Genomic DNA, 25033 nt, shown 5'->3' on the forward strand with positions numbered 1-25033 from the left:
TATTTTGCCTTTAGTGACAGTTACATATTGCACAATTTTATGTAAAACTTAAACAATTTCAAGGCCTGTTTCTTTAGTACATAAAAATGACAAGACTGTTTGAGCACAAAAAATGTGTTTTGCCATTGACAGAACATACCTAACACTAAAGTTAACCAAGTATTCCTGTTCTTTCTACAGTACTACAACTCATATCAGACTTCATAAGCATAAATTTAATGATCAAAAAGAATGACTTCCATTTTGGCCATATGGAATTTTGCTCACCAATTCCCCTGCTCTGGTCAAACAGAACCATAGGGACAGGGCCGGTGCAAGGTCTCTGGGCACCCTAGGCAAACTTTCAGCAAACCCCCCCCCCCAATACTCTGGTGGTCTAAAACAAACAATATATAAATAAACAAGTTAACCCATGCATGATACTCATGCACTCTAGTCAAATCAAGCTACTTAAGGTGTTAAAAAGGTTTTTGTCATGCATTTGGGGCTAGGCCAGGCCTCCTCAGGGGAAGAGCGTTACTTCCCTAGGTAAGCGCCCTTTTTCGTGGTTTTGTCCACATGTCACCACCTCATCATTCTTCTCCATCACCTCATCCTTCATCTTCATCGCCACATCCTTAATCTCCATCGTCTTACTGTTCTAAAACCTCTCGATACACAACGTTTCTGCTAAACACCTTATCTCTGTGCTCAATCAGTCTTCCTTGAAGGGCAGTATTCATAACCTGCACTTTCACATCACTGCTTCTCCGTACTCGTGAAAATGCGACATACAATTGTCCATGACCAAACACAGGCTCTGGTAAATAAATACCCACACGGTCAAGAGTTTGAGCCCTCAACTGGTAAATTTAGCCTTTACTACCCCTCCCACCAGGGAAGGGGGGATGATGAAAGTTAACTGACTTCACTATTATAATTTTTTTGTCAACTAATGTCAGTATACCAAATTTCAGGTCAATTGGATGAGCCCTTTCTGAGAAAATAGTTTTTTACACACACACACACACACACACACACACACTAACACACGCCGCTAGGCTTATATATATTAGATATGTCAGTATTTGGTTCAAGGTGGAGTGTAAAAAATATAACAATTCTTACCTTCTCCTGGCTGGCAAGGCTGCAGTCCAGATGCACTGATGCCTGATGCTTTCAACACTGTCCAAGCTCCACTTCTGCCCGATGCCAAGTTACTGCAGTAAAAGCTGTAATTTATTTAAAATTACTTACTGATATAATAATATATATTGGAATTTAAGCTATGACTTTGATTTTTGGCCACATCATTCTTTTGTATTGTGTAGCTGGTAGCCTTAAAAATACAGGTTTAACCTATACAAATTTCTCTCACTGTACGGAAGAAATATAAGAGCCCTTGGTTACACCTATATTTTTGCACAGCAATAGAAGCTAACTATGTGGAGAAAAATAGAAGTCATAGCTTATGAATATGAAAATGCCAAATTTTCTATTTCCTGTACTTTACGCAACATACACTATATAAATTTGGATTTTTAAACACATATAAACCCAGTGCTGGAAGTGGGCTGCAGGATAACAAATAAGAGCAATAGGGGAGAAGATGGTGCAGGAGACTAGATGAGAATGTCAAGGGAGAAGATTGTGCGGGGGTGGGTATATGAGAGGGACAGGGGAGAAAGTGGTGCAGGGGGGGGTAGATGAGAGGGACAGGGGAGAAGGTGACCCAAGGGCGGGGGGGTAGATGAGAGGGTCTGGGGAGAAGGTGGTAGAGGAGGGAGGGGTAGATGAGAGGGTCTGGGGAGAAGGTGGTAGAGGGGGGGTAGATGAGAGGGCCTGGAGAGAAGGTGGTAGAAGGGGGGTAGATGAGAGGGCCTGAAGAGAAGGTGGCACGGAGGGGTAGATGAGAGGGTCAGGGGAGAAGGTGACATGGGGGGGTAGATGAGAGGGACAGGGGAGAAGGTGGCCCAAGGGGGGGTAGATGAGAGGGTCTGGGGAGAAGGTGTTAGAGGGGGGTTAGATGAGAGGGCCTGGGGAGAAGGTGGCACAGGGGGGTAGATGAGAGGGTCAGAGGAGAAGGTGACACGGGGGGTAGATGAGAGAGACAGGGGAGAAGATGGCACATGGAGGGTAGATGAAAGGGACAGGGGAGAAGGTGGCACAGGGGAGAATGTGGCACAGAAGGGTAGATGAGAGGGACTGGGGAGAAGGGGCACAGGGGGGGGTAGATGAGAGGGACTGGGGAGAAGGTGGCACGGGGGGGCTAGATGAGAGGGACTGGGAAGAATACATAAATACAAACAACAAAAGAATACAATACAAAAATGTCAGTGAGAGACACTCCCGGCACATTGAAACAGCTGCTGGTCACCGCAAAACGATGAAGAAAGTCTATTAGACTTTTTTCATTTAAAAAACTGGTCTGCCGCACCCTCCAGGACCCGTCGCCCTATGCAGCTGCCTAATGCTGCCTAATGAAAGCGCCGGGCCCGCATAGGGATAATATGAAGTATGCAGATACTACCATATTGGACTGCCACAAAGGAACACCTCAAGGATGTCACTCAGAGAGAAGTATTCTTCTCTAGTTCCTATTTTAGAAGAAGATATGTTTAGATCAGCAAAGGAAACAGTGGAGCCATTAATGCCGACACAAGTTGCCACTCTGACACTAGTAATAAAAGAGTTAAAAGAGATCAAGCATCAAAACAGGTGTCTGCTAATTTAAGCCGTATAACGGAGGTTGCTACAATTATTGCTTATTTAAAGAAATATGCTGCTACTTCCATAAAGATCAAGAGGCAACTTTGGGACAAAGTAGACAACCTGGAAAAAAGATCATAAAGTGACCCTCTAGACTTTTAATCAAAAGTAAGCTTCAGTGACTTGGGAAAAAGCCAGAGAAGAACTTCTGCTAATATGCACAATATGCCCAAAATTGGTCAAGGCAGGCAAGAAGTTTGCTGTTATCTACATGGAAAGACTGCAGATCTTTGAGGATCAAGATTATAAAGGCTTCACTTCAGCCAAAGAAGCTTAATCACTCATGTAAGAGTGTGAGTCAAAATGTCATTATACAAGTTACCAAATGTTAACCCATATCTCTGGAGACCCCAAGATCCCTTTATTTTTATTTTTTATTTTTTCTGAGCAAATAAAATAGCAGATTCCCTTTCTCCATGTACTTTTTTACATTGTGTAACTCATACTTTATTATTAGTATTATTATTATTATTAATTTTTATTTATAGGGCGCCACTCAGTATCCGTAGCGCCGTACAGGGACAGACAGAACACGATAAAGGGTGACTCAGCACGGTGCGGTTAACAAAAAGCACAGTAACTCGGAAGCTCAACGTACAGCTAGATGAGAGGTGAGAGCCCCCAGCGAGGTAGAGAGAGGGGTAGAAGGGCAGGAGGACCTCACGGAAGAGACAAGGAGCTGGAGAGCAGAGTTAAGGTGGTGGAGAACAGGAGGAGAGGAGGCCCTGCTCAAAGGAGCGTACAATCTAAGGGGAGGGTAGAACGGACAGAGACGCAATGGTAGGAGGAGGAAAGGGGAAGAACGGAGGCAGAGACGGAGAGGGGGGAGAGGAGAATGATAAGGAGGGAGGTAGGAGGGGACAGGAAGGAGGGCAGGACTGGGAGGAGGTAGGGGGGAGACTGGGAGGAGGTCAATTAGGTGGGGGACTTTCCTTGTTGGCTTCAAGGAGATCCCAGGGGAGGTGGGCGTGCAGGGACAGGACTTGACGAATAACATCCTTTTGGCCAAGCCCCCTAAACGGTTGTCACAATTTTGACCAATTACAGCAGGAAGTGTGGCTTAGATGGCACGAAATTTTCATCATTAAACCCAGCTCCCTACCACTTATCTATTGTGGGGGCGAGAACTGTCAGGTTGCCCTGCTCTCCCGGGAGGTCTCCCAGAAATGCGGGAGTCTCCCGGACATTCTGGGAGAGTAGGCAAAAAGAAAAGCAGCTAATGATTCTCTACAGACTGAAGTGTCTTTTACATTTCTGTCTCCAATACTGAATTCATGTTGTCTTACCTGTCAGTCTTTGATTAAATCTTGGTCTCCATGAAAATGGCCACCTCCATAGGCATTAATACATGGACATAGTACACAATTTCTGAACTGTGTCATCATGGCACAGATGGCAAAGCCAACCACATCTTGTACTTGCTCAGCATCAGGGAGAATGCCAGACTCTTCAGGGAGTCAGGGAGATCACCTCTATTTCAGGGAGTCTCCCTGACATTCAGGGAGAGTTGGCAAGTATGGTGTAACTATTCTCAGATAAATATAGAGTTATAATATATGAGCACTTGTTTACCAGATGCTGTGTTCAAAGGGGCTGACTGGTAAATTTTTACCTGGAAGATATAGTTATAGAACGTAATAAATGATTTATCAAAGGTGAAAATCCATTTTGCTGGACAAAATCAGGTGCTTGTGTTTGTTTCCATTTAATAAATCAGCCCTTTAGTGAAGCTCAATGAAGAATCCGTGACCTGCAGTGTCTCAATACCCTGTTTGCACATGCATTAATGGTGTTTTGAGCTTGATGATTAAGCCTAACAATGTAACAAAAGTTTACCATTCAAACAGCAAAAATGATTAAACTCAGAAGATTGTACTTACCCTTTTCCCTTTAAGTTCAGCTATGTGGCATTGGACACAATTGGGCCTTGGTTATCCCATGTCACGTTTGATCAACAACTCCCAGCACTGCAGAAATGAGAGTAATGAAAGGGCTGAAATGTTGAAAAAACTGAAGAAAATGGTGAAGAGGGTGGAGAGAAAACAGATGTGATGGTTTGACATATGGGGTGCGGTGACACAGAGAGACAGTAACATACACACAAAGGTGGAGAAAGTAATGGACAGACACCCACAATGTGGAGCTAGAGAACAACAAACAATTGGCAGGGGAGCAGTAAGAAACACACATGGGGAGAAAGAGACAGATGGTAGAACTTGGTATAGATACAGAATTAGAGAGAGAGAGACAGACACACAAAGGTAGAGAAAAGGACAGTCGCAGATAAAAAGGGCAGCAGAGTCACACATGGAGAGATAAGGTTAGGGAGAGAAGTACAAATACAAAAAAATGAAGACAGACATACAAAACTATGCTGGAGACAGAGACGGGGTGAGGGGTAGAGAGCTGCACCACAAGGTCTCAGTGCAATTGAGTAAAAGCTACTTATATTAACTTCTGTTGGGATCATAAGGTGCATAACAATAGGCACCACCAATGGAGGAAGTAGGGGAGGTTATACATATGTGTGCACAGCAAGAGGCTGTGTCATATGTTGTGCAAATTAATTTTGTTAACCAACATTTAAGGTCAGTGGAGTGGTATGTGGGCAGTAGGACCAATCTATTGACTTTAGCCTTTGATTTGTCCTCCCAGTCTGACTTTCCATCCCTCTCAGTTTTTTAGGACCTGTGAGGGAAACACAAAATCCCCGGAAAAACATATGCATGTAGCAGGATCCCTTGGGGATCTAGTTAGAGGCCATCTTAGGAAAATATTTATTTTAGGTGGTAGTACAGCTTTAATAAAATGAATTAAAAAGAGAACAAAAGTATCAATGTTACTGGCTAAGATTCTGAAGAAAGGATTATTAGTAGACTTTCATGTGTTGTATAATATTTCAGACATGTAAAATGTTCCCTTAACCATAAAAATGAATCAATAATAATCAGTAGAGCACTTTTCATTCTCTTAGTAGATGTGACTGAGGAAAAGAATCACTTTATGATTTTTATACTGGAGTGCTTGCACAGGTATAAAAATAGGTATATGAGTTACACTTGTTTAGACGATAAAACGTATACACACATAAAACTTGTTATTAAAAATTCTGCTGACATTGTGTCAGTCTCTTATCGTTTTACCTGATGTTGTTCGTTAATGTGCTCTCTGGGGAAAAAAAATTCTTTACCAAACGCTATAATTAATTGCTACGTTCATGCACTTGTGTGAATTACAAAACTGAGAGTGTAGGAACTTTTAGAATCATTGATCTCCGCTGTATAATGAATATATTAGACTTACAGAAAATGCCCAGAAGATATTTAATTGATGGGTTTAACTTCCTTCTGGTCAGGGGCCAGCATCAGTGTCAGCACAAAGTTAACTGTCAGTATGATAGGACAAGGTCTTTTTTCCTAGTCTTCATTTACACTCACCACAAAGCTGCTACATCTGCAAACCTGGATCAGATGCTGTCAACAATATCTGACAGATTTTCTTTATAGGAGAACCAATTACATGTGCATTGTAGTAGCTTAAACATTTCTGCAGGGATGTATCACACACTAGCGCAAAATGATTAATACTGAGAATTAAATCTGATTATACAGGTTGCATAAATATCACCTACGTTTTAATTTCACATTTTATTAATTTGTGCCTATATATTTATCCAGCACGCCCATCTAGAATGGCATGTATGTAATTAATACATGTAATGTGGATTTCCCTAGCTGAAAGACTTGAGTCATTTACTTTTCATACCTCTCCCTAGAGTTATAGGAAAATATATATTTATTTAACAGAAATGTTGTTAAAAGACAAAGTTGTAGGGATTAAAATTCATCACACATTTTATACCCCTCAATCACTTGTATTTGCATATCACCCATCAATAGCAAGTATCATACTATTGAGCTATGCCTAGCCTATAGAGTTGGGTTTGAAATTAGGAAGCGTATCTATGTAACTTTCCCAAATTTCTGTCACGGACTTACCTGATCCCCGCCGCTCCGTCCAGCCGCACTTCCGCATTCAGGACCATGTGACCGCACCCGGAGGCGGTCACATGACCACAACCCTAGAGGCGGGGATTTTGAATCCCCTTCAGTATAAAAACCTCACTCTGACACTCGCTGAGTGTCAGAGCAACACTTACCTGTTCCTGGCTCCTGCTCTTCGTGGATTGCAGTGTCTTCCAGCTTCCAGTGTCTTCCTGTGTGCTGATCTCTGCCTGTCTGACTTCCCTGGCTCTCCGTTCCCTGTGTACCGACCCGGCTTGCTGACCATTCTCCTATTCTTGTGACCCGTGTACCGAACCTGGCTTGTTGACTCCGAGTTGCCTTCTGATTCTGCCTGACTCCATTCCTGTGTACCGAACCGGCTTGTTTGACTCCGCTACCACCGCTTCACTCCGCTGTACTACATCTTGAGGCGAACCTGGGGACCGTGACCTGCGACTCCTGGCAGCGAAGCCCACCCCGCCTTGCGGCGGTTCTTGGTGAACATCGGGGAGATCGTTAGACTCCGCACCTCAGGTAAGCCAGTGCTAATCAAGATTAGTAATATAGTATCCAGAATCTGTTACAGTTTGCTCTGACCATGGATACCACAGCTAAAGATCTGTTGGAGCATTTAGTAGGAAGGATGGATAAGCAAGAAGCCAACCAAGAGCAACTTTTAAAATTTCTCAATAGTCTATCCACTCGGTTGGATGTTGTCCAGAACACCCTTGTGGCTGGTGGATCACCTGGGCCGGCAGTGGCTCCTGTACCTCAGGCCGCAGCAGCAGCTTCTTCCTCGCAGTTACGGTTACCTAACCCACCCAAGTTCGACGGAGACCCTAAATATTGCAGAGGATTCTTAAATCAATGCTCCATACAATTCGAGCTTCTACCTGGGAACTTCCCTTCCGAAAAAACGAAAGTGGCCTATGTGATTTCGTTATTGTCCGGTCAAGCCTTAGCATGGGCTTCCCCCTTATAGGGGGGGACGACCCCATTCTACATAACTTCAACCTCTTCTTGTCCACCTTCAAGAAAATATTTGATGAGCCAGGAAGGGTGTCCAATGCCGCTTCCGGCTTACTACGTCTCCGCCAGGGAAACCAGTCTGTGGGGCAGTATGCGGTCCACTTCAGAACTATGGCCTCTGAACTTCGCTGGAATGATGAGGCCCTCGTAGCTACATTCTGGCAGGGCCTTTCAGACCGAATCAAAGACGAGTTGGTATCCCAGGAGCTCCCTACGTCTTTGGACGACATTATCTCCCTCTGTGTCAAAGTTGATTTGCGTTTCAAGGAACGTAATTCCGAGAAGGAACAGTCGCGGCGTAGTATGATTCGCTTGGCCCCCAACTTCCAAACCCCGGTTCTCCCTCCTGAAGAGCCCATGCAACTTGGGAGGACCCGCCTATCAGCCGAAGAAAGGGAGAGGAGATTTCGGAACAAGTTGTGTTTATATTGTGGAGAGAGCGGCCATCTTCTGAGTTCTTGTCCTAAACGCTCGGGAAACGACAGGGCCTAACGAGTTCTGGAGCTGTATCGTTGGGCCTCTTTTCTCAGTGTCAGTCAGTTCCCAATAGTAATGATTGCCTGTCTATTCCCATTTCCCTCCAGTTAGGACAAAAGACCTTCCCGCAGTCGGCTCTTCTAGATTCCGGAGCCGCAGGAAATTTCATTTCTGCCACTGTAGTTAAACAATTCGCTATTCCCACACAAGCGTTGGAACAACCCATCTCTCTGATGGCCATTGATGGGGGAAGACTTCCTGAGGGGTCCATTCTGGTACGCACTATTCCCATTCTGCTTCAGATAGGAGCACTTCATCGAGAGAAGATTTCTTTTTTAGTAATACAGAGGTCTACCAATCCAGTCATCCTAGGACTCCCATGGCTTCGGGTCCACTTTCCCACCTTGGACTGGAAATCTGGTCACATATTGTCATGGGGACAGTCCTGCTTCTCTCGCTGCCTACAGAGAGTGGTTCCTCCGAATAGTCCTAGACGTTCCCAAGAATTTTCTGTGACTCTCCTACCTGAACCATACCAAACTTTCTCTGATGTCTTCTGTCAACAAGAGGCCACTAGACTTCCTCCTCACAGAATCTGGGACTGTGGTATTGATCTGATACCTGGTAAACCCATTCCCAGGGGCCGGGTTTACCCCCTCTCCCTCCCGGAGTCTAAGGCTATGGAGGAGTATATCCAAGAAAATCTAAACAGGGGCTTCATCCGCAAGTCTGCCTCCCCAGCTGGGGCTGGCTTCTTCTTCGTAAAAAAGAAAGATGGGGGTCTCCGCCCTTGCATTGATTACAGAGGCCTAAATGCCATTACCGTTAAAAATCGGTATCCACTGCCACTGATTTCTGAGTTATTTGACCGGATTAAGGGTGCCACCATCTTTTCTAAACTTGACCTCAGAGGAGCGTATAACCTTATACGCATTAAGGAGGGGGATGAATGGAAGACGGCGTTTAACACCCGAGACGGCCACTTTGAATATCTGGTCATGCCTTTCGGGCTATGCAATGCCCCAGCCATATTTCAGAGCTTTATGAATGAGCTGTTTCAAGACCTCTTGTACCAATCTGTAGTCATCTACTTGGACGACATTCTCATCTTTTCTCAAGATCTAGCATCTCATCGTACTCATGTATTGGAGGTCCTCTCTCGTATCCGAAAAAATCAGTTATTTTGCAAATTGGAGAAATGCACCTTCGAGCAGAGACAAATTCCCTTCCTGGGATATATTATTTCGGGCACCGGTCTACAGATGGATCCCACAAAATTGAAAGCCATACTAGACTGGCCCCAACCTTCGGGCCTTAAGGCCACTCAACGCTTCCTAGGATTCTCCAACTATTATCGTCAATTTATCAAGGGGTACTCCTCTCTCGTGGCTCCCATCACAGCATTGACTCGCAAATCTGCTGATGCTGGTAGTTGGTCCTCTGAGGCTATCCAAGCCTTTATATTATTAAAGTCTCTCTTTTCATCTGCACCCATTCTTCAACAGCCAGATTGTTCTCGTCCTTTTGTCCTGGAGGTAGATGCCTCTTCTGTTGGCACAGGAGCCGTACTATCACAGCGAGGTCCTTCTGGAAAACTTCATCCTTGCGGATTCTTTTCCCGTCGCTTTTTACCTGCTGAGAGGAATTACGGGATTGGGGACAAAGAGCTCCTGGCCATCAAGTTGGCTCTCTCCGAATGGAGACATTTACTAGAAGGAGCGCAATTTCCTATCACCATATATACCGACCATAAGAATTTGCTTTACTTACGCACTGCTCGATGTCTAAACCCTCGACAAGCAAGGTGGTCCTTATTCTTCTCACGCTTTGATTTCAACATCACTTTTCACTCGGGATCTAAGAATACGAAGGCAGACGCCTTATCTCGCTCTTTTGATCCAGCCGACATGGAATCCTCGGAAGATAATAAATTCATTGTAAATCCATGTCAAGTATTGGCAGCTACACACCTGAAAAAGGGTTGTCCTCCAGGCAAAACATTCATCTTGCCACATCTACGCACCCGGCTCCTTCACTGGGCTCATCACTCACTCTTCTCTGGGCATGCCGGCATTCGCAAGACCTGGGACTTATTGTCCCGAAGCTACTGGTGGCCTTCCTTGCTGGAGGATGTGAAGAGATTTGTTGCTGCTTGTTCCAAATGTGCTCAACACAAGACCTCTAGGAAAAAGCCTTATGGATGCTTGCTCCCATTACCCATTCCTGATTACCCTTGGTCACAGATCTCCATGGATTTTATCACGGACCTTCCCCCTTCCAAATCCTGTACGGTAGTGCTTGTGGTCACGGATCGCTTCTCTAAAACAGCCCACTTTATTGCTCTCAAAGGCCTTCCTTCTTCCTCCTCCTTAGCCGATATTTTTATTAAAGAAATATTTCGCCTCCATGGCTGTCCTCAACATATTGTCTCCGATAGGGGATCACAATTCATATCAAAATTTTGGCGGTCTTTTTGCAATAAATCCGGGATTAAGCTTGACTTTTCTTCCGCATATCATCCCCAGTCCAATGGGGCTACTGAGAGAACCAACCAAGAATTAGAAAAGTTTCTAAGAATATTTATCTCTAGTAACCAAGACAACTGGGTGGATCTTCTCCCTTGGGCCGAGTTCGCCCATAACAACCATTTCCATGAGGCCATCTCTAACTCCCCCTTTTTTGTTCTGTATGGCTGCCATCCTAGACTACCCACCTTCTCTCAAGTTTCATCTTCTGAAGTTCCAGCAGTGGACTCTCTGTTTCGTAACTTCTCTGATATTTGGGAACAAACCAAGACAAATTTAAAGCAAGCAACTACTCGTTCCAAAAAATTCTACGATAAAAGGAGAAGAATGACTCCAAGTTTTTCAGTTGGTGACAGGGTATGGCTATCCACCCAGAACATTCGTTTAAAGGTTCCCAGTAAAAAATTTGCTCCCAAGTTTATTGGCCCATTCGCTATATCTGAGATTATTAATCCTGTAGCCTTTAGATTGAGTCTGCCTCCCTCTTTAAGCATACCCAATGTCTTCCATGTCTCCTTGTTAAAACCGATGGTAACCAACAAATTCTCCACCTCATCCAGAACTCCTCCTCCTGCTGTGGATCGGGATCAAGTTGAATACGAGATTAAAACTATCCTAGATTCTCGTAAAGTTCAAGGTGCCATACAGTTCTTGGTAGATTGGAAGGGTTACGGCCCTGAGGAGCGCTCATGGGTAAGAGCCATTGATCTACATGCTCCCCGTCTACTTAAATCCTTCCATAAAAAATTTCCTTTGAAACCCTATTAGGTGTTCGGAGTCCACCTTTATGGCAGGGGGTACTGTCACGGACTTACCTGATCCCCGCCGCTCCGTCCAGCCGCACTTCCGCATTCAGGACCATGTGACCGCACCCGGAGGCGGTCACATGACCACAACCCTAGAGGCGGGGATTTTGAATCCCCTTCAGTATAAAAACCTCACTCTGACACTCGCTGAGTGTCAGAGCAACACTTACCTGTTCCTGGCTCCTGCTCTTCGTGGATTGCAGTGTCTTCCAGCTTCCAGTGTCTTCCTGTGTGCTGATCTCTGCCTGTCTGACTTCCCTGGCTCTCCGTTCCCTGTGTACCGACCCGGCTTGCTGACCATTCTCCTATTCTTGTGACCCGTGTACCGAACCTGGCTTGTTGACTCCGAGTTGCCTTCTGATTCTGCCTGACTCCATTCCTGTGTACCGAACCGGCTTGTTTGACTCCACTACCACCGCTTCACTCCGCTGTACTACATCTTGAGGCGAACCTGGAGACCGCGACCTGCGACTCCTGGCAGCGAAGCCCACCCCGCCTTGCGGCGGTTCTTGGTGAACACCGGGGAGATCGTTAGACTCCGCACCTCAGGTAAGCCAGTGCTAATCAAGATTAGTAATATAGTATCCAGAATCTGTTACAATTTCAAAGAATGACTTCATATCCTTATGCAGGGAGGACTCTACCCAATCCATCCTGAATATATAAATAAAATTATAGCGTGGAAGGTTGTTCATGTATGCACATCTGTGGGAGAATAAAGTCTATGATTAATAGGCGAAATGCGTTGCCTAAAATCTTTGATTGGTATTCTTTTTGAAAGTACAGAATACTAAGACATCTTTCTCTCTATCTAACCACCGGATTACATCTCCTTTATACACTGAACTTTTGTGACTACTTGTTGTTTTCTGTCCGGACAGCTTAAGGTGCACACCGCCAACGTAAGGAATCCCTGCAATTATTGAGCCTGAGTTCTGAACTGATGGCACTTCTGGACATCTTCCGATTTTAAAGGGAAGTAAAGCTGGGTACACACTACAGAATTTTCCACCAACTTTTTATGCCGATCGATTTTACATGCGATCAATGGTCCGATGGCTCGGTCCATGGACTGCATACACACTAGCCTTGTTTAGAACAATAAAGGGAAGAGCGGATGTCCCTTTAGCGACTTGTTACAGCCATGTTGTCGTGAGCAATGACTGTAATTTCGTACTCACTGTTGTGGATTGGTCGGAAGTTTATACACACTACACAACGGAAACGAGATTGGAATGAAAATACTAAACGGTACGACCAACCAAATGAGGCGACAATCGTCCATTTGGGCAGACTTTCGACCATCGTGTCACTGCACCCACTTTTGAAAGAGCGGTCGTATGTCGGCTGATGTAGCCAATTATTGGATGAAAACTGTGTAGTGTGTACCTAGCTTAAGCATGATGTGTCTTTAATCTGATGCACTGTCTTTCATCTGCTGCCGACCACTCCGTCTACGGTCCTCAACGTTGCCTGTTTCTTTGTGCTTCTTCAAAAGAGCTTGAACAACACATCTTGAAACTCCAGTCTGCTTTGAAATCTTTCCTTGGGAGAGACATTGCTGATGCAGTATAACCTTGTGTCTTGTTGTTGTGCTCAGTGTTGCCATGGTGTATGACCTGTGACATGAAACTGTCTTCCACAACCTTGCAGTAGAGTTTGACTGTTCCGCATCCAGTTTTAAGCCTCCTACACAGCTTTTTCTGTTTCAGTTAATGACTGTGTTTCAACCTACATATGAAAATGATGATCATTATCACGTTTGGTATGATTGGTTAATTATACACCTGACTATAATCATACAAAATCCCTGATTTTGTTCAAGTGTACCTAGAAGAACTGATGCTGTTTTGAATGCAAAAGATGGTCACACAAAATATCGTTTTTAGTTAGATCTCTCTTCTGTTCATTTACTTTACATTTTGTTAATGAACAAAAACCATTAACACTTCTATTTTTGAAAGCATTTTTACTTTGCATTTTTTCTACACCTGCCTAAAACTTTTGCACAGTACTGCATATAGTATTCAACCCCCTAGAAATGTAACAGATGGTACCATATATAATGTGGGAAATACCGAGCGCGGGCTTATTTTTCTCTGGTTTAGTTTCAAAATATTGCCTTTTTGTCATAGTAGCTGTCCATCAAGCCTATTTAAATTGATTTTAACGGCATTTTAATAGTGTTTAAAGCATATAGGTCAGTGTAGGACCTGCATATAATGAGGTACCCTTGACGTTGGGATACTGTCACGGCCACTAGGAGTCTTTACCCAGGGATCACCAGATGGTAGGCTTACCAGAGCAATGTAGATGGTAATCGAGTACTCTGGTAGCTAGGTGATCACGGAACATGAAATGATGGCCGATGAGATGCTCAGGAAAGTCTATGACTAGCAACACTGGTAATAATGAGGTAATAATACACAAGGAACTGTATGGACAAGGACACGTGAAGATAGTCAGTGGTCTGCGATAGCAAGTTGTACCACTGCTATAGGAAGGAGGAATGTCCAACAGAAACAAGGAGGTGATGAGAGTCAGCGGTCTGCGGGTAGCAAGTTGTACCGCTGTCTGAGTGAAGGAATGGAATCCAAGTGGAGGTATCCGGGTAGTCAGTGGTCTGCGGCAGCAAGTTGTACCACTGCTATGTGAGAGGATGATGGAACAGGTGATACCGGAAACAGGGATCAGTGGTCTGACATCAGCAAGTTGTACCACTGAATATATATGTGAGGAGGTGCACAGGGGAAGACTGCAACACAGGATATACACAGGCACCTTATACACGATCCACAGTAATATGCACAATATAGATATACATATAGATATAAATGACTGAGCAGGTCTGCAATCTAGAAAGTCTCTTGAAGTAGTCCAGCACAATTATAACACAGTCAATGATGGCAATAGACTCAGCGGATAGCAGACTCCAGAGAGAACCAAACACAGTCCAGCAAGATATGCAATACACAGCACAGTCAATGAGAAGTATGCATACCGTGGTTCAGCAGTAGCAGTCAGATGGGATAGCAGCGGTACCTGAGCGGCGGGAGGCCGCCTGGATAGGAAGTCCCTGGATAGGTGAGGCAGCGGTCTAGCAGGTGCAGCGCACAGGTGAGTAGACCAACAGGGACACGAATTCACAGGAGTCAGCAACACGTGGAACTGGACTCATAGGAGACCCAGGAGAATGGAGATGATCCAGCAGAGGGTAGTAGATGAGATACAAATCAAATGCTGACAGGAGGGTAGAGACCAGTGGAACACGTGAAGGCGTGGAGAGTGGATCAGCAGGAGATGGAGGATAGCGCTGACCACAGCAGCAGGACTCAGCGGCACACGGAGGTAACCAGTAGCAACCACAGGAACCAACAGCGATGGGAAACAGGAGTGCAGCGCAGGGCAGGAGCTGTTGATCACGAAGTGTAGCAGATGGTAATGAAAGCGGCAGGCTCGAGGAAGTCACAGCAAAGATGAGATGAGACTGTAGTGCACGGAGGCAGCGGATAGTAATCAGCTGGCAGTCACGATGTTGAACACAGGCGAGTTGAAAGCAGGAGACTGTAGTGCACGGAGGCAGCGGATAGTAATCAGCAAACAGACTTGATGAGAAGCAGGTGAGTGAAGTAAAAGCTGGAGTGCACGGAGGCAGCGGATAGCAATGAGCAAACAGTCACATAGATGTAAAATAACGTAGAAGTGGTTTAAAAGACTGTAGTGCACGGAGGCAGCGGATAGGAATCAGCAAACAGTCATGATGATACAGTTGATGGTAGAAGTGGTATGGAACCACAGTAGTAGAAGTGGTTTGGAAACCACAGGAATCAGCAGCGCTGAATACACGAGTAATACAGGAACACCTTCAGAGACTCATGAGGAATGAGACTCCAAGATCAGGCAACGTGGTGTTGACCACAGGTGCTTAATATAGGGAGTGTTGCCTGATCTGCCAATTGAGTTAAAGGGGTATACACTGAAGTATAGAAAAGGGCTGCGCATGCGCAGACCCTCAGGATGGTGGACGGCCACGGTTCCTAAATGTCCGGGAAGAGGCACTCACGGTCCGGTGAGTGACAGTACCCCCCCTTTTAAAGGTGGGCACAGAACGCCTGGAACCGGGCTTGTCCGGATTTTTGGAGTAAAACTTCTTCAAAAGGGCAGGAGCATTAAGGTCTTCAGCTTTGATCCAAGAGCGCTCCTCAGGACCAAAGCCCTTCCAATGAACGAGGAAGTGGAGGACTCCTCGCGAAATTTTTGCATCTAGTACCTCGGTAATCTCAAAATCCTCCTCCTGATGAACTTGAACTGGCTGCGGAGCTGAGGGAGGAGTTGAGAAACGGTTGATAATAAGAGGTTTGAGCAAGGATACATGGAAGGCATTAGAAATCCGAAGACTCTTAGGAAGAAGGAGTTTCACACATACTGGATTGATAACTTGAATGATCCTATATGGACCAATAAAACGAGGGGCGAATTTCATGGATGGAACCTTCAAACGAATATTTTTTGTGGATAACCAGACACGATCTCCAATTTTTAGTGGTGGAATAGCCCGCCTCTTCTTATCAGCGAAAGATTTATATTTGACAGATGTCTTCTTTAAACAGGTTCTGACCTGAGACCAGATATTTTTAAAAGTCTGACAAACAGTTTCCACCGCAGGAACTTGGGTGGGCGGGAGGGCAGGAAATTCCGGAAAAGACGGATGGTGACCGTAGACCACAAAAAATGGAGTTTTGGATGATGACTCATGGTACATGTTGTTATGGGCGAACTCAGCCCAAGGGAGTAACTCTACCCAGTTGTCTTGATTGGCTGATGAAAATATCCTTATAAAAGTCTCAAGATCTTGATTGACACGTTCGGTTTGTCCATTGGATTGCGGATGGTAAGAAGATGAGAGTGCTAATCGTATGCCCAAGGTTTTACAAAGGGCTCGCCAGAATCTGGACACGAATTGTACTCCTCTATCAGACACAATCTCAGATGGACATCCATGGATACAGAAGATCTCTTTAATGAAATGTTCAGCCAGAATAGACGAGGAAGGCAAACCAGACAGAGGGATGAAATGAGCCATCTTCGAAAATCTGTCCACTACCACCCAAATAGTGTTATGGTTCTTACTAGGTGGTAAGTCAGTAACGAAATCCATACTAATATGGGTCCATGGTTTGGACGGAATGGGTAGTGGTCGCAGCAACCCTGCTGGGGTTCTGCGAGAGGATTTGAATTGCGAACATAATTCACAGGAAGCAATGAACTCTTTGACGTCTCTCCTCATTGAAGGCCACCAGTAACTTCGAGAGAGGATCTCAAAAGTCTTGTGTTCACCGGCGTGTCCAGAAAAGCGAGAGGCATGGAACCACGAAAGGATTTTCCTCCTTAGTATAGGAGGCACAAGGGTCTTCCCAAATGGTAGCGTTCTGGTGGATGAAGCAGCCAGTGAGATACATTTGGGGTCTAGAATGGTATGGTTGGAAACCTCTTCTATATCAGAGGACGTAACAAAGGCTCTAGATAAGGCATCAGCTTTTTTGTTCTTGGCAGCTGGTTTGAAGGTAATTATTAATTCAAAACGGGAAAAGAAAAGAGACCATCTTGCTTGACGAGGGTTCAAGCATTGGGCAGACTGGAGATATGACAAATTCTTATGATCTGTGAAGATCGTCACCGGATGGCGAGCTCCCTCCAACAAGTATCTCCATTCCTCTAGTGCGACTTTGATAGCCAGTAATTCCTTGTCCCCGATGGTATAATTTTTCTCTGCGGGTAGGAGACCCCGAGAATAGAAGGCACAAGGGTGGAATTTTTGCTGTTCCGAGCGTTGGGAGAGAATAGCTCCTAAGCCCACATTAGAGGCATCTACTTCTAGGAAGAAGGGGAGTGTCACATCAGGCTGTCGAAGGATTGGAGCCGAAGAGAAGGACTCTTTTAATGTTTGAAAGGCTTGAATAGCCTCAGTTGACCATTGCTTAGGATTAGCCCCTTTTCGAGTCAGGGCCACAATAGGAGATGCAATGGAAGAAAAGTCTTGAATGAAGCGTCTATAGTAATTGGCAAAACCTAAAAAACGCTGGATCGCACGAAGAGTAGTTGGCTGGGGCCAATGTAGTACAGCATTTACTTTGTCAGGATCCATCTTCAGGCCAACTCCGGAAACTATATACCCCAAGAATGGAATCTGGGGTAATTCGAATGAACATTTTTCTAATTTACAGAACAATGAATTTTCCCGTAGCCTGGAGAGGACTTCTGCCACATGTTGGTGGTGAGAGGGCAGGTCCTGTGAAAAAATCAATATGTCGTCCAGGTAGACGACGACACATACATATAATAAGTCCCGAAAAATCTCATTGATGAAGCCCTGAAAAACAGCGGGGGCATTACATAGCCCGAAAGGCATTACCAGATATTCGTAATGCCCGTCTCTGGTGTTAAACGCTGTCTTCCATTCGTCACCGGAACGAATTCTGATTAAATTGTAGGCACCACGAAGATCCAACTTAGTAAAAATACGGGCTCCCTTGATGCGGTCAAATAGCTCAGTGATCAACGGAATGGGATACCGATTCTTGATAGTAATGGCATTGAGTCCACGAAAATCTATACAAGGGCGTAATGATTCATCCTTCTTTTTGACAAAGAAGAACCCAGCTCCAGCGGGCGAGGTGGAAGGTCGAATGAACCCACGCTGGAGGTTCTCCCGTATATATTCAGATGTAGCTTGAGTTTCAGGTAACGAGAGTGGATAGACCCGGCCCCTGGGAGGAGTCTTGCCAGGAAGAAGGTCAATCGGACAATCCCAAGAACGATGAGGAGGAAGACGTTCAGACTGAGCTTTATCAAAAACATCGGTAAATGAAGCATATTGAGGAGGGAGTCCTGGTGAAATAGCTGAGATGGAAGCTTGCTGTACCTTGAGAGGAATGACTTGGGAAAGGCAATGATGGTGACATTCAGACCCCCAAGACGTGACTTGAGGGGTGCGCCAGTCAATCTGGGGAGAGTGACACTGAAGCCATGGAAGGCCTAGGACAATCGGACTTGTCGTAACAGGAAGAATTAAAAACGATATCTCTTCATGATGCAGAGCACCAATCTGAAGGGTTACTGGAGACGTACTCTGGGTGATGAGACCGTTGATGAGACGTGATCCATCGATAGCCGTCACAGTAATGGGAGTTTTTAAGGTAATCACTGGTAGAGACCATTGATTTACTAACGATTTGGAAATAAAATTTCCTGCTGCTCCGGAATCAATCAATGCCTGTGACTCAAAGGTTTTGGTAGCAAAGGAAATAGTCACATCAAAAGCGCAGACTTTAGATTTCATAGACGATGGAGAGGACTCCAGGGACCCTAACTTCACCTCTCCAGAACTAGTTAGGGCCTGGCATTTCCCGATCTCTTAGGGCAGGAGCTGAGGACATGAGTGGAATCAGCACAATAGATACAGAGTCTATTCTTGACTCTTCGTTTCCTCTCCTCAGAAGATAACTTGGAACGTCCTATCTCCATGGGAATCACAGCGGGTGACACTGGACGAAATTGAGGGTTAGAGCGAAGAGGTGCTTTAGCAGAAGTCGTTTTCTCAGCCTCTCTTTCACGAAATCTCATATCAACACGATGGCATAGAGAGATCAAATCTTCAAGTGACGAAGGAAGCTCTTGGGTAGTCAGTGCATCTTTAATTTTATCGGAAAGCCCCTGCCAGAAGGCGGCAACTAGGGCTTCAGTGTTCCACTGAAGTTCAGAGGCTAAGATCCTAAATTGAATGACGTACTGGCCTACAGTATGAGATCCTTGTCGCAGACGGAGGATGCTGGAAGCAGCGGAGGTCACACGACCTGGTTCATCGAACACACTTCAGAATGTAGAAATGAATTTGGCACTATCTTGTAATATTGGATCGTTCCTCTCCCACAGAGGGGAGGCCCAAGCCAGGGCTTGTCCTGAAAACAAAGAGATAAGATAGGCCACTCTGGAGCGATGGGTAGAAAAATTTTGAGGTTGGAGCTCAAAATGGACTGAACATTGGTTAAGGAAACCCCTACAAGTTTTGGGGTCTCCATCGTACTTTGACGGAGTAGGCAGGTGAAGCGTGGAAGCTGTAGACACCTGGGATGGCAATGGGGAAACGGAGGAAAGCACAGGAGCTTCAGTAGTAGCTGTCACAGTCTGTCCAGATGTTCCTTGGGAGGTTAATGACTGATAACACTGAAGTAACAGCTGTTGGCGGGCATCCTGTTGCTCCACACGGCTAACCAGATGTTGCAGCATCTCTTTGGCGGTAGGTTCCACATCTGGGTCTGTCATGGCCTGATCTTACTGTCACGGGCACTAGGAGTCTTTACCCAGGGATCACCAGATGGTAGGCTTACCAGAGCAATGTAGATGGTAATCAAGTACTCTGGTAGCTAGGTGATCACGGAACATGAAATGATGGCCGATGAGATGCTCAGGAAAGTCTATGACTAGCAACACTGGTAATAATGAGGTAATAATACACAAGGAACTGTATGGACAAGGACACGTGAAGATAGTCAGTGGTCTGCGATAGCAAGTTGTACCACTGCTATAGGAAGGAGGAATGTCCAACAGAAACAAGGAGGTGATGAGAGTCAGCGGTCTGCGGGTAGCAAGTTGTACCGCTGTCTGAGTGAAGGAATGGAATCCAAGTGGAGGTATCCGGGTAGTCAGTGGTCTGCGGCAGCAAGTTGTACCACTGCTATGTGAGAGGATGATGGAACAGGTGATACCGGAAACAGGGATCAGTGGTCTGACATCAGCAAGTTGTACCACTGAATATATATGTGAGGAGGTGCACAGGGGAAGACTGCAACACAGGATATACACAGGCACCTTATACACGATCCACAGTAATATGCACAATATAGATATACATATAGATATAAATGACTGAGCAGGTCTGCAATCTAGAAAGTCTCTTGAAGTAGTCCAGCACAATTATAACACAGTCAATGATGGCAATAGACTCAGCGGATAGCAGACTCCAGAGAGAACCAAACACAGTCCAGCAAGATATGCAATACACAGCACAGTCAATGAGAAGTATGCATACCGTGGTTCAGCAGTAGCAGTCAGATGGGATAGCAGCGGTACCTGAGCGGCGGGAGGCCGCCTGGATAGGAAGTCCCTGGATAGGTGAGGCAGCGGTCTAGCAGGTGCAGCGCACAGGTGAGTAGACCAACAGGGACACGAATTCACAGGAGTCAGCAACACGTGGAACTGGACTCATAGGAGACCCAGGAGAATGGAGATGATCCAGCAGAGGGTAGTAGATGAGATACAAATCAAATGCTGACAGGAGGGTAGAGACCAGTGGAACACGTGAAGGCGTGGAGAGTGGATCAGCAGGAGATGGAGGATAGCGCTGACCACAGCAGCAGGACTCAGCGGCACACGGAGGTAACCAGTAGCAACCACAGGAACCAACAGCGATGGGAAACAGGAGTGCAGCGCAGGGCAGGAGCTGTTGATCACGAAGTGTAGCAGATGGTAATGAAAGCGGCAGGCTCGAGGAAGTCACAGCAAAGATGAGATGAGACTGTAGTGCACGGAGGCAGCGGATAGTAATCAGCTGGCAGTCACGATGTTGAACACAGGCGAGTTGAAAGCAGGAGACTGTAGTGCACGGAGGCAGCGGATAGTAATCAGCAAACAGACTTGATGAGAAGCAGGTGAGTGAAGTAAAAGCTGGAGTGCACGGAGGCAGCGGATAGCAATGAGCAAACAGTCACATAGATGTAAAATAACGTAGAAGTGGTTTAAAAGACTGTAGTGCACGGAGGCAGCGGATAGGAATCAGCAAACAGTCATGATGATACAGTTGATGGTAGAAGTGGTATGGAACCACAGTAGTAGAAGTGGTTTGGAAACCACAGGAATCAGCAGCGCTGAATACACGAGTAATACAGGAACACCTTCAGAGACTCATGAGGAATGAGACTCCAAGATCAGGCAACGTGGTGTTGACCACAGGTGCTTAATATAGGGAGTGTTGCCTGATCTGCCAATTGAGTTAAAGGGGTATACACTGAAGTATAGAAAAGGGCTGCGCATGCGCAGACCCTCAGGATGGTGGACGGCCACGGTTCCTAAATGTCCGGGAAGAGGCACTCACGGTCCGGTGAGTGACGGATACAGGCTTAAGTCTTTTGATCAAAATATGAACTAATACCTCATGTTTTCATTTTGCTAGACACACACAGATATGCAGTTTAAAGGATAAGCACTGACAACTTTCTTTTTGCTTTGTATACATATATGGGCATTTATATTGCCATGTAGCTGGTACCACATACAATATGGGATATACCGAGTGCGGGCTTGTTGCCAAGCAGCTGGTACCATATATAATGTGGGATATATAGAGCGCGGGCTTATTTTTCTCTGGTTTTGTTTCAAAATATTGCCTTTTTGTCATAGCAGCTGTCCATCAAGCCTATTTAAGGCACATTTGGGTGTAGCTCACAAGCCAGCCTTTGCTAGATGTAAACCCCTATACCTGGGAGGTGAGTGCATCTGATTTTAACTGCATTTTAATAGTGTTTAAAGCATATAGGTCAGTGTAGGACCTGCATATAATGAGGTACCCTTGATGTTGGGATGCAGGCTTAAGTCTTTTGATCAAAATATGAACTAATACCTCATGTTTTCATTTTGCTAGACACACACAGATATGCAGTTTAAAGGATAAGCGCTGACAACTTTCTTTTTGTTATGTAACAGATGTGTCTGTCTTACAAATTATGCTTACACTTATTTATTTATTGTGAACCAGTATTATTATTATTATTATTATTTTTTATTTCTAGAGCACCACATGAGGTCCTCAGCACTATACAGAGGGACCAGTAGGCTCTTAAAGTAACGTTTCAAACTCATAAATTAAAAGATGGTCCACAATCTTTTCTAGAGCTTGGTTCTACAGAGCAGTTTTATGGCAGCAGAAGCAGTGGTTGAAGTGGGGGTGTACACTTATGTTCCCATTACATTTTTCATAACTCCACTTCTAAAATTTCCTTACCACCACAACTAAATGTCCATTTAAGCCACTGAACAAAAGTATCTCACAGGTATGCCGCCCTCGATATCTATATTATAAATAATTCTTACCTCTCATCCCTGATATCAGTAGGAGGCAGTGGGAGTATAATATTCAGTCCCCCACTTGAAAGTGTGGGCACCAGAGTATTTTGAATGCCCACTATTCACCACCATTTTTAATATTATTATTATTAATATTGTGTACGCAGTTTGGACCCCGATGGCAACAGAAATTTCTTAGGTGTAAGTAGGTAAGATATTCATATGAGAACTACATGTTCAAGAAGGAAGATATTAAACAAATTAAATTTTGGAAATGCTCCTTATTTTTAATAATTAAAACTGTCTGGATGATCTGAAAAATATATACATTTGTATCCATCAAAATGGAGTTTAAGCACATCAATATTCTGCAGATCTCTTATAAGGTTAGTCAACTAATCATTTGCAAATAATTAATACACAATGTAAAATGGTTGATCTCTGGAATCCAGCATAGTGTAAGTTTATATCCCAAGTTTTGTAAAAAATTGTTTTACTTGCACCCATGGAAATGACACACTTCAGTTACTGTTGGTTGAGCAGAACACGTTGCATGATTGAAGCAGTGTGTATTTCAGTTCAGTACTACAGATGAGTTATCCATCACAGTTATGGTGACAATAATGCAAATTTTATTTTCTATTACCACAGGAAAGACTGTTTTTCATTTACATATAGCAATAGATCTAATACTGTTTAGAAGTTATTTGACAGGGAAGTCAAATTTCTACTTTTGTTTCTTCTTTTTGAAAACACAATGGCAGCCTCATAATCAGATTCAAGTAACTAGATTTGTTATATATTCAAAAACATCTAATGGCTTATGGACAGAATTAATTGCAATACAGATTCATGCTGTCAGATGCAAGAGCTCGGCTCTGTCTGTGAAATTTAAGCACTTTGCTCTACCACTGTAAACAATAGAGCCTGAATGATTAACTAAACCATCAGGCCATGGGGCAGCCAAACAAAAATAAAGTGGGGAGGTCAGCTTCAGAACACTAATCATACTATACAACATTTTACATCTCCTCTCTGGGAGATCTCAGAAGGGAGGTGAAGTGTGAGGATGGAAGTGGGTGGGGCGGCGAATTGCATAATTTTGGCTCAAATATTTGACCGCGATCTGCCGGTAATCGCGTTATTGAGGCTCCCATCCTGCCCACTTAACTAGAAAGGGTTCAGGATGGCCTGCCGAAATTTGGGAGTCTTCTGGATATCCCGGGAGAGTAGGCAAAATGGTGTTTGAAACAATTTACCAGCCAGACACAGGGCCGTCTCTTCCATTGGGCACAATGGGCAGGTGCCCGGGGGCCCTGCAGGCAAGGGGGGCCCGTTTTTTTTTTTTTTTTTTTAAATACTTACCTTGCGGTCACATCAGCGGTGATCTGGCTCCCTCCCTGGTCCCCTTTTCCGTGCTGTGCTCGCAGTGAATGCAACCACAGCACGGAAGAGGGCAGAAGAGACTCAGCGGCGCGGAAAAAAGAAGAGGATCGGACTTAAGGTAAGTTAAGGGGGCCCCTATATATATATATATATATATATATTTTTTTTTTTTAGGGGCCCGGTACACTGCATTGCCGGGGGGCCCATAAAGTTGTTAAGGTGGCCCTGGCTAGACAGCCATATAAGAAATATCAAAGGGTGAATAAATAAAGTAGAAATGTTTAACCTGATTCTGAAAACTGATGCCTCCTTTGATCTGGTATCACATCTCAGCAGGGCGTTCAGGTAAACGTCTCCCATCAAGAGTCAGATGACAGATCAGAAGTGCCAACTCATCTCTTTGATTAGAAAATATGCATTTCCCAACTGTGCATGTGAATAAAAAATGCATTTGTGGGAAGTGTGGAAAGAGCTTAGGTCTGCGGTGGCCCTCCTGTGGCTCTAGAGCCACATGTGGCTTTATGAGCTTTGAAATGTGGCTCTTGGCCGGGAGCATCAACAAAGTATAGTTATTAAGGTGCCGGAAGATAGGATTTTGATAGGATATAGAATCAAGCATTCATATTAGACCAACTAGTACATTTCTTTTAAAAGTTTTTTCATTCATTATAAATAAATAAATAATAATAATAACAATCATTATCACACTACACCATTTACACAATACATTTAGTACATTGCAAAACTTTGGGGTGGTTAAATATATGAATGTGTTTTAACTAATCAATTTATAAAATTATATTTTAAATAATAGTGGAAACAATAGTGCATCTGAACAGAATCGTGTACCTTTTTCTGTTGTGACTATATCTAAAGATTATTCTGAGGTGCATCACCCAGGTTCTCTGGTGTTTTTTGTTTTGTTTTATATTTCTTCAAA

This window comes from Mixophyes fleayi, chromosome 5 (genome assembly GCF_038048845.1).
Source record: "Mixophyes fleayi isolate aMixFle1 chromosome 5, aMixFle1.hap1, whole genome shotgun sequence".
Taxonomy (NCBI): domain Eukaryota; kingdom Metazoa; phylum Chordata; class Amphibia; order Anura; family Limnodynastidae; genus Mixophyes; species Mixophyes fleayi.